Here is a 13670-nt window from a genome sequence, read left to right as displayed (position 1 = left end):
TCAGAGATGAGAATTGCAACTCCTACTTTTTTTTTTCTCTCCATTTGGTTGATAAATCTTCCTCCATCCCTTTGTTTTGAGTCTTTGTGTATCCTTGCATGTGAGATGGGTCTGGATGCGGCATACCGATGGGTTTTGGCTTTTTATCCAATTTGCCTGTCTATGTCTTTTGATTGAGGCATTTAGTCCATTTAAATTTGGGATTGATATTGATATGTATGAGTTTAATACTGCCATTTAATGCTGGCTGGCTGTTTTTCCCATTAGTTGATGTAAATTCTTCATTGTGGTGGTGCTCTTCACTTTTTGGTATGTTTTCGGAATGGTTGATACTAGTTGTTCTTTTCTATGTGTGATGCTTCTTTCAGAAGGTCTTGTAAAGCAGGCCTGGTGGTGATGAAATCTCTGAGTACTTGCTTGTTCGCAAAAAATTTCATGATTCTAATTACCCTTTCTTGTAACATAAAGATAATAAAAAAACCCTCTGCACATAATTATGATAAGAATTTAATGAGAAAATACATGTGAAGTTCATAATACAAAGCTCATAATTTAATTAAGAACAAGCACATATTAGCTGTAATAAGGATTATAATTATTTCTATTTTATCCATGGTTACTACTTTAAAAGCTGACCTATTGTATTCTGTACATATATATATATAAATAATTTATTTTTTCTCCTATTATACAAGTTTCATACTCTTTTTCAATTTTAAATCTGATCACATTGCCAAGTTGACAAAACTGACAAGATCACAGTAAAGAAATTCCAAATTTATGATTTATCACACCAAAAAGAATCATCAGTTTTAGATTCTAGATAGAATCTCACCAAAATTGTTGAATTTTAAAATTTACAGCTTGGAGACTAGTGTATATCATGGAACAGTTCTTAAAATTAAATTAGGGATAAACATTTTGTAATTAGATTTGGGAAGTTTATGGAAATTAGATATGTTGTTGCAATTTCTGTGCCTTTTACACATGATACTGCCGATGCACTAGTAAAGGGTGACTTCTAATGAGAGGTTCTTGTGCGACAAAGAAAAAAATGGTTTTGCCTCAGTTAACTATGGTGGCCTCTAAAACACAGAACATAAACACAAAGATTGTATTGATGACAATATTGATTTATTTTTCAGGTATCATTTTACCACTTGAATTTGCTTTTCATCCCACTTTTATTCATATTTTTAATTTTATTCATAAAGACATTGCAATAATAACATAAGAATATAGTGTTATATATAAATCAATAACAAGATATAAAAGGAGCTTCTGTAGATGAAAATAAGGACAAATATGAAAATGTGTTTGAGTCAATGAACAAAATTTGAAGAGTACCAAATTAGTGAGAAAGACCAGGTGAAGCTGGTCTCTCCTAACACACACACAACACAAAATATATTTTAAATGACACTCGAGTTAAACACAAAGAATAAAAATAGATTCTACAATTCTATAATAAGAATTGTGTCAGGTATTAAGAGAGGAAGTATTCTGTTCATCTATCATTCACTCATTCATATCCCCAGTTGTTTATCAATTTATTTACCATCCAACTATATTTATGTACCTCCAGAAACTTCTTTCAGATTTAGAGATAAAAGTGATAAATTTGAGAATAATAAACAAATCTATTATTCAAAGTTTATACTGGGTCTGCAATGTAGGGAGTTAACTGAAAATAAATACACAACAAAAATAAAATAAAATACATAATATGGTAGGAAGTGATAAGTAAGAGTGACTTTGTGAATATCAAATAAGGGAGTGTTCCAAGAAAAAACAAAAGTAAATGTAGAAACCCTAAGGCATGAATGTGTTTGCAGTCTCTGTGGAATAGGTCAAAGGCCTGATAGAGGGTGAGAGGTAGGGAAGGTGTTAGCAGAGGTAACCAAACCCAAATAGTAGAAATAAAGGAAGATGGACAATATATTTTTAAACTCATCTTTCTGAAGAAATATCTTAGTGCAGAAATCAAATGAGTTAATGATAACAAGTAACACTGATGAAAATAATCTGTAAGTAGATATATGTTAGTCCTTTAAAAAGTCAAGAATGAAGAAGAAACTCTATAGACCAGTAGAAAGAAATGAAGAAATAATGAGGTTGACGTTAGGCTGTTCTGCAACACCAAATGTCAGAAGACAAGGGCTCATTATCTGCATTATGTGAAAAAAAGGTTGTGCCCTTTGTGACAAAATCTGTCAGGCTGTCTTTCACATGGGAGATGAGAGAAGGGCATTCATTGACGTGCAAGTAGTCAGAGTCAGAAAGTATAGTCACTTAGGAAAAAATAATAGAGATCACAAGACATTAATTGACAGGAATGGGAAAAATATATGTAAAATAAACAATAACAAAGACTCTAAATAAATAAATTTAGAGATTCTAAATAAAATAGTGCTAACACGATTATGAAACAATAAGATGTTGAAAATTTTTAAAATGTCAGGTATTATAAAATTGCAATAAAATCTGTGAAAAATGTTATATTTTGTGGAAATTTAATAAATGATAAAATGCTGGATAAGAGCAAATGCATATGGAAGAGTTGGGGAAATAATATGAGTGCATAACAACAATAATAACTTACATGCATTGAATATTTTACGGCAAGGTCTGCTTTAAGAACATTTTATTTAGGGACATATTTAAACCTCTTTAGCCTGTAACATATTTTCTAGTATTACCTATAATCAAAATAATATTTTAAAGCAAAATTGATTTGTAAGGAAGGCAAATAATTTTCAAGGGAGTGTAAAAAAAAACCTGTTTCAGAGCAGTCCATTTATTCACCTGAATAGCTATGGTTTTTTATATACAAAAGTTGTCCTGGGCATAGTTAGACAGAAAAGGTAATTTGAAGTATGAAGGGGAGATGGAAAGATGGAAGGAATGAAAAACAAGTCTGCAATTCCAGTGAGTGGGTGAAGCTCCGGAGGGAGAAAGGTGATCAGAGAATAATTAGTATAATCCATATCAGGGTGTCCAAAAAGTATTTCTGGTGATAAGGATGACACTTATGCATTTCAACTTTCACAGTGAATGGCAGTAGAATGCAACTTTTCATGTCATAATTATACATAAAAAGTTACAGTTCTCTTCCACATACCAGACTTCAATTCCTGATGCCTTTGGAATCAGTGTGTAAATACGATAGAGGAACAGTTGAAAAGTAAAGTGAAGTGAATTCATAGGCAACAGAAACTTTGGACCAGAAATGACTGATACCTTGGCAAGAGCACTGGACATTTTGAAATATAGAAAGTGAAGGCTTAGGTCAAACATATTTTGATATTAAATTGATAGAGATAAAAACATCATGTTATAGATAACTAATACTATAACTTTAATATTAAAATTATTTCCATCAAACAACTGTCTATAAAGGTGATTATCATGGCACTGTTTATAATAGAAAACATTTCAAATATAATTTTTATTCTTAAATAAGGGATTAGTTAGATAAGTTGAGCAATATATATGTTAAAATACACATATGCAAAAAATTTATAAGTACATATCATCCACTTACTTTACATTACAGAATATTATGATAATGCAAAGATTTTTTTAGGACAGATTGAAGAACAAAAATAAAGATAAGTGCTAGAAGCTATAGCTTGACACCGACCGCCTCTTCTCAACCTATATGGTTTAAGTGTGTTTCTTTTTGTGTGTTTGTTTTTTAACTTTCATTTTAGGTTCAGGGGGACATGTGCAGGTTTGTTTTATAGAAAAATTGCATGTCACAAGGTTTGGTATCCAGATTATTTCATCAACCAGGTGGTATGGTTTGGATTTGTGTCCCCACCAAATCTCTCTCTTTGTTTTTTTCTTTGACATTGTCTCTCTTGCCCAGGCTGGAGTGCAGTGGCATAATCTTGGCTCGCTGAAGTCTCTGCCACACAGGTTAAAGCAATTCCCCTGCCTCAGCCTAGCGAGTAGTTGGGACTACAGGTGTGAGCCACCATGCCCGGCTGATTTTTGTATTTATAGTAGAAATGGGATTTAACCATGTTGGCCAGGCTGGTCTCGAACTTGGCCTCCTAAAAAGCTAAGATTGCAGGCATGAGCCACTGCCCCTGGCCTCATATTCAGTTTTAATCCTGTGTTAGAAGAGGGGCCTGGTGAGAGAAGTTTGGATTTTAGGGATGGATCCTTTATGAATGGTTTAGCACTCCCTTTATGGCTGTTCTCCTAATAGAGTTTTCACAAGATCTGGTTGTTTAAAAATGTGTAGCACCTACTCCACTCTCTCTTCCTCCTACTGCAACAATGTAATTTATGTCTGCTTCCCCATTGCCTTCCACCATAATTGTAAATTTCCTGAAGCCTCCCCAGAAGCATAAGTCATCATCTTTTCTGTACAACCTGCAGAACCATGAGCCAATTAAACCTCTTTTCTTTATAAATTAACCATTCTTGGGTATTTCTTTACAGTAGCACAAGAATGGACAGATATACCAGGTAATAATTATAGCACCCTGCAGGTAGTTTTTTGACCTTCACCATCCTCCCACCCTCCGCCGTCACATAGGCTCCCATGTCTGTTGTTTCTTCTTTTTGTCCTTTGTGTCTTCTAAGTGAGAATGTGTGGTATTTGGTTTTCTGCTCTTGCTTTAGTTTCCTTAGAATAATGACCTCCATCTCCATCCATCCTGGTGCAAAGGACATGATCCCTTTCTTTTTATGGCTGCATAGTATTCCATGGTGTATATATATCACATTTTCTTTGCCCAGTCTACGGCTGATGGGCATTTGGATGAATTCTTGTCTTTGCTAAGTTTTCATATGTTTGTGAATAGTGCTTCCACAAACATATGCAGGCATCTGTCCTTATGGTAGGATGATTTATATTCCTCAGGTTATATACCCAGTAATGAAATTGCTGAGTCTAATGGTCATTATGTTGTTTTAAGTTATTTGAGAAAACACCAAACTGCTTTTCACAATGGCTGAACTAATTTACACTCCCACCAGAAGTACAGTATAAGCATTCCCTTTTCTCTGTAAATTTGCCAGAGTCTGTTATACTTTTGTGTTTTTAATAATATCCATTTTGACTGGTGTGAGATTGTATCTTATTGTGGTTTTGACTTTCATTTATCTAACAATTAGGAATTCATATGCTTGTTGGCTGCATGTATGTCTTCTTTTGAGAAGCGTCTGTTCAACTTCTTTGCCTACGTTTTAACATAGTTGTTTGATTTTGCTTATTATTTCATCTAAATTCTTTATATTTCTTGATATTAGACCTTTGTCGGATGCACAGTTCGAAAATATTTTCTCACATACTATAGGTTATCTGTTTATTATCTGTTTATTTTGTGGATAGTTTCTTTTGCTGTGCAGAAGCTCTTTAGTTTAATTAGGTCCTATTTGTCAATTTTGGGTTTTGTTGCAATTACTTTTGGCATCTTCATCATAAAATCTTGGCTAAGACTTATGACCAGAATGATATTTCCTAGATTATATTCTAGGATTTTTATAATTTTAGGTTCTACATTAAATCTGTAATCAATCTCCAGTTTTTTGTTTGTTTGTTTGCTTGTTTGTTTTTATTATGGGGTACAGAAAACTGGTACTGGAACTGGAAGGGGGTCTAGTTTCAATCTTGGTTTAGGTGTGTTTGTATCCATTTCAATATTAGGAATTTTATTATTCACAATATCTGGTACTCTTCCCCTTGTGGATACATAAGAAACTGTATTTCTCAGCTCCTGTTCAGTTAGGTGTGCTGCATGACAATTCTGGCCATAACTAAACAACTTTCAGGCAAACACATCGAATTTCCTTTGTGAGACTTTCTAGGGCTTTATTTTTCTCCGGGAATAATCATGTAACATTTCCTTAACAAAAGGATAGACCTATAGGTCTGTATCCTTGAAATGCATTTAAATGCTGCTTGAAGTTACAAACAACTTTGTGTGGCTAAAAATAAAGCTTTCTTATAATAAGTAATTGCCATGTAGATCTTTATTGTTTTTGTTTTGTGTTGGTTTGGTTTTAAGCTTAAGCATAACCTTGGTTATCCAGAATAATAAATAGTGGAGATCAACAATAGTTTGCACATCCTTCTTAAAATTGTAGAAATTAATTTTAAAAATACCTGTGATATTTTTCACCTTTAAGATCAATTTTATAGTTAATAATGTTATATTCCTCCTAGATTCACTTGTTCTTTATTTATATTGTTTCTTTATTTCTTTTCCCAACATAAGCACTTATTATTCAGTGATTGGTATGTAGGCCTAAAGAGATTGTTATCACAATATTTCATATCCACATTGCTTTAATTTTAATACTTAGGTGATTATCTTTTTTTCATCACATTATTTCATTTAGACAAAAATTTACCAAAGAGTAACAAAACCAGAACACTATTAAAATATAGGAGAGCAACAATAATCCATCAAGAGTGAACATTCTCATTAGGAGTAGTTTGGTGCACAACATTAATGATATAATCATTGCCTGTTCAGAAGACAACATATGTGATGGCAAAATCAACTCTGGCCTGGTAAAGGAAGAAACCTTTGGAGTTTTAAAAACTGGACTTGAACAGTGGACATAAGTCCAAATGTCCTTTCTAGAGACTTCTCATCAAGATGAAAAACACTTGCTGTCTCAAGAAAAAACATGCTTTCTGAGAAAATTGGCAACACTTAGCAGCAGTCCATTTAGAAAGATAATGAAGTGATTTGTTAGTTGAAGAGGCACATTTCTGATTAGATGAAACTTTGTTTTGTATCAAAGAACAGTGGAAAAAATTACATTAACCAAGAAAAAAATCAACTATTAGTATGGGATAAAAAAACTTCACTTCTAAAATTATGAGAATAGTTGAAGGAGGGATAATGTGTAATGTGTGTTTATATACATTATCACTCCTTCAGCCATATATGTAAAACATATAAAAATGGAAAAATAGAAAAAATGCAAAGTGAAACTATATTTTTTATATTAAAGAAGAGATAATGTATAGATAGTATTTATATATGTACATATGTGTTCACACATATACATACATAGTAATGTGTGTATATGTAAGTGTGTATACATGTGTATATATGTGTGTGTGTGTGTGTGTGTGTGTGTGTATACCTATGCATACATACATATATATTAACAAATGAGTAGTTGAACAGAAGGGAAGCCCCAGCTAGGGACAGGGCACTTATAAAATCATTATGATATTAATAAATCTAAATGATGAAAGTTCATCTATGGCGTTGTCTTTATTTTGATAATTTTATACATTAAGCATTTTACCTTTAAAATTATAATTTCTTAGTAGTTAAACTAATAATATTTGAGAAAATAAATTATAAAAGTTATATAATCTCTTTTTTTTTTTTTTTTTTTTTGAGACGGAGTTTCGTTCTTGTTACCCAGGCTGGACTGCAATGACGCGATCTCGGCTCACCGCAGCCTCCGCCTCCTGGATTCAGGCAATTCTCCTGCCTCAGCATCCTGAGTAGCTGGGATTACAGGCACGCGCCACCACGCCCAGCTAATTTTTTGTATTTTTAGTAGAGACTGGGTTTCACCATGTTGACCCAGATGGTTTCGATCTCTTGACCTCGTGATCCACCAGCCTCGGCCTCCCAAAGTGCTGGGATTACAGGCGTGAGCCACCGCGCCTGGCAAGTTATGTAATCTCAATCAGAGATAAAGTGTCGATGATACATAAAGAAGTCTGCAAGCATGCTTTAAGAAACTACACTATGAAAATAGTACATGGTGTGCCACAGACAACTTGGAATATGTAACTTATTAACAATGGTCTTCAGTAACTAAACCAGGGTATGGAAATATGTAGTGTCTGGGAAACATTATTTCCTTTGAGAAAAAATGAAAAATGAAACTACAATGTTTAAACAGCTAAACAAACCCATCAAGAACAGTACTGGGCATATCTAAGAGAATGACCTTGATTTCTGCCTGTAGAATACAGTGATTATCTCTGCTTTCAGTTCTGCATAGATATCCCTGATACTAAAAGTGAACAGCAGCCTTATGCACTATTGAGAATGCTTTAGTTGAGACCATTCTCATCAGTGACCAAAGCCTAGTAATTTAGAGGAATCTCAGTGAAATGAGCCAATGTATATTCTTTGAGAACTTGAGTGGGGGCTCATGTTTCGCCCTAAGGAAAGCCTGCCACTTTTTCACATAAAGTCAAGGTGCCAGTGGGACCAGATTTCCTGCATTCTTTTCCATTTTGCATTTCCATTTGAAAAGGCCCTTCTCAACTCTTTCGTAATTAAATCTGATATGACACCACCTTAATTTAGGAACATGAAGCCTGAGAGACAAGAGGTAGACATAGTTTGTGTGTTTAGTTTAGACAGTGAATACAATACAAAGCTTGTCATTTCTCTTCCAAAAGAATCTATCCGGCAGCAGCACCATCAAGGAAGCAATTAACCCTGAATTCTAAGAAGCTATCCAAGTACACAAATCCCCTTTACCAAACTGCAGTTGGCAAAATATTCAGTCACAGAAACTTCTAGTTTAAAGTTGTCATTTGGGTAATTAGGTCCAAAAGGACAATTTTACAACATGGCCTGTTGGCTTGATCCCCACTCAAAAAATACTGACTTGTGGACTAAGGAGTATGCTCAAGTGAACCATTTAACAATGCAAAGCTATGGTTTTATTCCTCCAGTTGATGGTATGCAAACATATTATTCTTTAAGAACACTGAAAAAAATGTTAAATGGTATAAAATCTATGTCAAATATTCCCTTGTTTAAACAAAAAGAGAAGTGGTAGTATAAAATGACAATATTAAAAATATGAAAATATTATTATTCTATGTCCACTTAATTGTCAACTGTTTCATTGTTAACACATTAATATTCAATGCATAGTTTTACGTAGTTGTCTTGGGCTATAGTAGATCCTATCGTTTTCCACCTATACTTGCAACTTTTCCAGTCACATAAGAGTGGAGAAAGATGGCAAATGGGCAGTGACCCTTTACAATGTTTTAAACTGTTATTTTCTTGAAGTTTGAATAATTTACAATGTATTTGTGCCTTAACTATCTCTCCTTCCCTACATGATATATTAGTCAGTTCAGGCTGCTATACAAAACAACAAACAAACAAAAACAAAAACAAAAGCAAAACCCATACACTGAATGGTTTATACAAACTGGAAATTTATTTCTTGCAGTTTTGGAGGCTGGAAGTCTGGTGTCAGGGTGCCAGCATGGTTGGGTGCTGGTGAAGGCTCCCTTCTAGGCTGCAGACTGCCATCTTCTTACTGTAGCCTCACATGGTAGAAACAGAGTGAGAAAGCTACTGGGGTTCCCTTAATAAAAGCTCTAATCCTTTTCACGCGCACTATAGTCTCATGACCTAATTTTCCCAAAAGCTCCATCTTCTAATACCAACACAGTGGGATTTCAACACAGAAATTTGGGAGGTACATAAACATTTAGTTCACTTTACATGCCCAGCATTTTACCTTGCATATAATAGGATCTCCAAAATGTTTATTGAATTCAATCATTACAAGAGGGATAATAGTCCCTTATTTCTTAGCAATATCTGTGTTCTTATCTATTTTTGACCCTTTTTTTTAAAACAAATGTCAGCAGCAAATTGTCTTTTTTTCATCCATCTAATAAAGACATCGGAAGTAGAATTAATTAGCTAATAACAGGACTCCTGCTTTTGACATGAAAACCGAGGAGCTGTGTAAAGTTTGCAAGACACTAGTTACTTTTTGTGTTTTCATACAGTGAAGTAAACCAGTTGGGGCAATGACACACTTAACTAATCTCCAGAATAAGCAAATTTTACACAGAGAGGTTGCAAAATATATTGGAACCAATAATAACTACCCAATAGGCAAAGCCTGTTCTAGCCTGTTAGTCATGGGGACACTAAGATTTAAAAATGGAGCAATTTCACTGGGCTATGGAGATATACTACAAAATATTTTAAAACATTTCTTTTATTTATCTATGCATTTTAAATACATTTAATGATCATTTATGAGGTTTGAATCAATAAATGTCCCATATTCTCTTACGTACACTGCTACATTGAATTTGCAAATGATCTTTCACCAGTGGTGTCCCACGTGCACCTTTGCTTTTGGCAATCTGTACAAAAGGAGCCTGGATGAAGGGTATGCTTCTGCACTACACACCCCTGAGTGACACTATGCCTAAACGGGTTGCCATGAATATCAAACTGAGGACTGTTGCCACTTAGAAGAGCAGGAAGAGAAGTGACTGGTTATTAAATACAGGTGGGAAGAGAAGAGTGGCTAACGGTCAAAAAGAAACTACAATTGCTCTATTTACTTTACATTTCTTTTTTTAAATTTATTATACTTTACATTCTGGGGTACATGTGCAGATCGTGCAGATTTGTTACATAGTTATACACATGTCATAACCTTGCATGCCAATGAAACAACTTTATTTCTCCACATTTTATATATTTAATTTGAAAGTGTCTAAAATGGGATGTGAATTTTAAACCAAATTGTAGGCCGGGTGTGGTGACTCACACCTGTAAACCCAGCACTTGGGGGGCCGACAATACAGAACTGCTTGAGGCAAGGGCCCAAGACCAGCCTGCACAGCATAGTGAGACTGTCTACAAGACACTTTTTTTTAACTAGCCTGTTGTGGTGGCATGCTATAGTCCTAGCTATTTGGGAAGCTGAGGTGGGATGATCCCTTGAGCACAGAATTTCAAGACTATAGTGATCTGTGATCACACCACTGCACTCCAGCCTGGGCAACAGAGAGAGACCCTTTCTCTTTAAATTTTTTTCTTTTTTTTTATTATTCTTTTTAATCTTGAGAGACCCTTTCTCAAAAGAAAAAATTTATTGGGGCAATGTTAACTTCCATATTTAGTAAATGAAAAATCATATCGTCTAGATACTTTACATAATATATTTAGGTACTTATTTTTTTTTTAAGAGATGTACATCTCACTTTGTCACCCAGGTTTGAGTGCAGTGTTACAATCAGAGCTCACCGCTGCCATGAACTTTAGGGCTCAATGGATCCTCTTGTCCTAGTCTCCCATGTAGCTAGGATTATAGTCATGCCATCACACTAAGCTAATTTTTTTTTCTTTTTTCTTGTAGAGGTGGAGTCTCACCATTTTGCCCAGGCTGGTCTCTAACTCCTAGGCTCAAGCAATCTTCCCCACTTGGCCTTCCAGGGTACTGGGACTACAGGCATGAGCCACCTCACCTGGTCTACATATTTTTTTTATTCATCACAACCATCTTGTAAGGTAAGGATAATGAGGTGAAGACTAAATAACTAAAATATATATATATATATATTTTTTTGAGATGGAGTTTCGCTGTTGTTACCCAGGCTGGAGTGCAATGGCAGGATCTCGGCTCACCGCAACCTCTGCCTCCTGGGTTCAAGCAATTCTCCTTCCTCAGCCTCCCGAGTAGCTGGGACTACAGGCGTGCACCAACATGCCCAGCTAATTTTTGTATTTTTAGTAGAGACGGGGTTTCACCTTGTTGACCAGGATGGTCTAGATCTCTTGACCTCGTGATCCACCCACCTCAGCCCCCCAAAGTGCTGGGATGCACCCGGCCCTAAAATAATTTTATAGTAAACAATTGTTCTGGGTATCAAACCTAGTTCTACCTTTTACTAAAGTTCATGCTATTTCAGTTATGTAACATTAACTTCCAAACAACTTACGGATATTTTACGCATACTTAGGTATATTAGTATAAATATTCCGGATAATACTTGCTTTTATTATACTTCTATAGATAAAATCTATCAAAAGTTATTTTCCAGTATTTCCAGGCATGATCCTTAAATTAATAATACTACTAAATAATCATCTAATAATCACATCTTACTCATTCCTAATTGTTTACCTTTTCCTGGCTTGTTTCTTTTGTTTATTTGCTTTTTATCAAACATCAAGGCCTATACTCATCCTTAATGGTCCAGCAGCACTAACATCCTTTAATTCTGAAAAATGCGAAAGCTTAGCCCAGCTTGTAAGGCTGTTTACCCCAGCCTTGTTGAGTATTACATTCAAAATGCTGCATAAACATGATTGTGGGAAGAAAAAATACTTCATTATCAAATAGAAAATTATTTTGATTCTCCGTGATATCTCTATGTTCAATACTTTTTGTCCATAATCACATATATAGCCTTCAGGGCTTTGTTCATTCATAAATTTAGAAAGTAAACTTTGAGCAATTCTCATGTATCAGATCTGTTCTAGACAGTGGTATTTAGCCCTTAAAAAAGAGGAAAAAAATCCCACCTCCATGAAGCAATCATTCTAGTGGGAAAAAAAAATATACAAATATAGAATATGCTATTTGGCGACACAGGCTGTATAGAAAAATTAGGTAGAAAAGGAAGAAATGGGATAGTATAATGATCACAGCACTCACTGCACTATGTTAAAATTTTAATTCATATGTCTCTTTAGTTTCTAGACTGAAATTTCCTTAAAAGCACCTACTATGTCTTTTTTCTGTCTTATTAACTGTGACCGCATTTCTTCCTTCTTACTGTTTTAACAAACTGCCACAAATATAGTGACTTAATCCATCACTGTTTTCACAGTATGGTTCTGAAGATTAGAGTTTCACACTGATTGGCAGGCCGTCTTCCTTCCAGAGGCTTTAGGGTGGAAAGTATTTCTTTAGTTCTCAATCTCTTCGTCCATCTTCAAAACCAAAAGTGTAGCATCTTTGACTCTTTCTCTTCCTCTCTGACTCTCGTATTCCACTAGTCTGTGTTTTATAAAGACCTTTCTGATTACATTGGAACCACCTAGATAATCTAAGATGATAACCAAGTTTCAAATTCCTAACTTTATCACATCTGCAAAAGCACTTTTGACATGTAAGGTTACATATTCACAGGTTCTGGGTATTAGGACATGGACATCTTTGAGGTGCAATTATTTTACCTATCACAGGCTTATAATTTAAGTGTTGATAGGATATGTGTGGCGTGCTTATGTGTAGCATATGTGAAATTTACAAATGAGACAAATATTTATATGACAATCACACAGTGTAAGTATATAATGTGTGCACAAATAAAATATAAAATATAAGGTGCATATGTGAATGTGTGGGTGACTCCTTTCCATAACTAGAGAGTAAGCTTTAAGAAGATAGGAACGTTTTGTTTGAAAGAACAAACAAAGGGATGCTACATGGGTTCAAAAGGCCTGAATCTAAACCCTTGAAGTGTGTGACTTTGTTAAACTTTTATCTTTTCTGTAACTACCAACTTCAAAAACTTGTTATGAATCTCAACAAAATAGCATATACAAAAGGCATTTTATGTGCTTAAATATGCTTTCCTTCCATCCACTGACCTCTATAATTACAGCTACACTAAAATAAAAATGACATAGCATGATAATAATAGAACATCATTCAGAGGCAAAATTGACCTTTGAGTAGGTGAAAGAATATTAGCTTTGGAGACAGAAGAGGAGTATCACTGTGGAATCATACAGATCTGTGTATGAATTATAGATCCATCAATTTTACTGTGAGAACCTGAGCAAGCTGTTTCAATACATCATGCCATAGATTTCTTATCTCTCCCTCTCTTTCTTTCTCTCCTCTCCTCCTTCCTTCTTACTTTTCTTCCTCCCTCCTTT

This window comes from Callithrix jacchus, chromosome 1 (genome assembly GCF_049354715.1).
Source record: "Callithrix jacchus isolate 240 chromosome 1, calJac240_pri, whole genome shotgun sequence".
In the NCBI taxonomy this organism is placed as follows: Eukaryota; Metazoa; Chordata; class Mammalia; order Primates; family Cebidae; genus Callithrix; species Callithrix jacchus.
The sequence above is the reverse complement of the archived record's forward strand: the minus strand, read 5'-3'. Positions refer to the sequence as shown.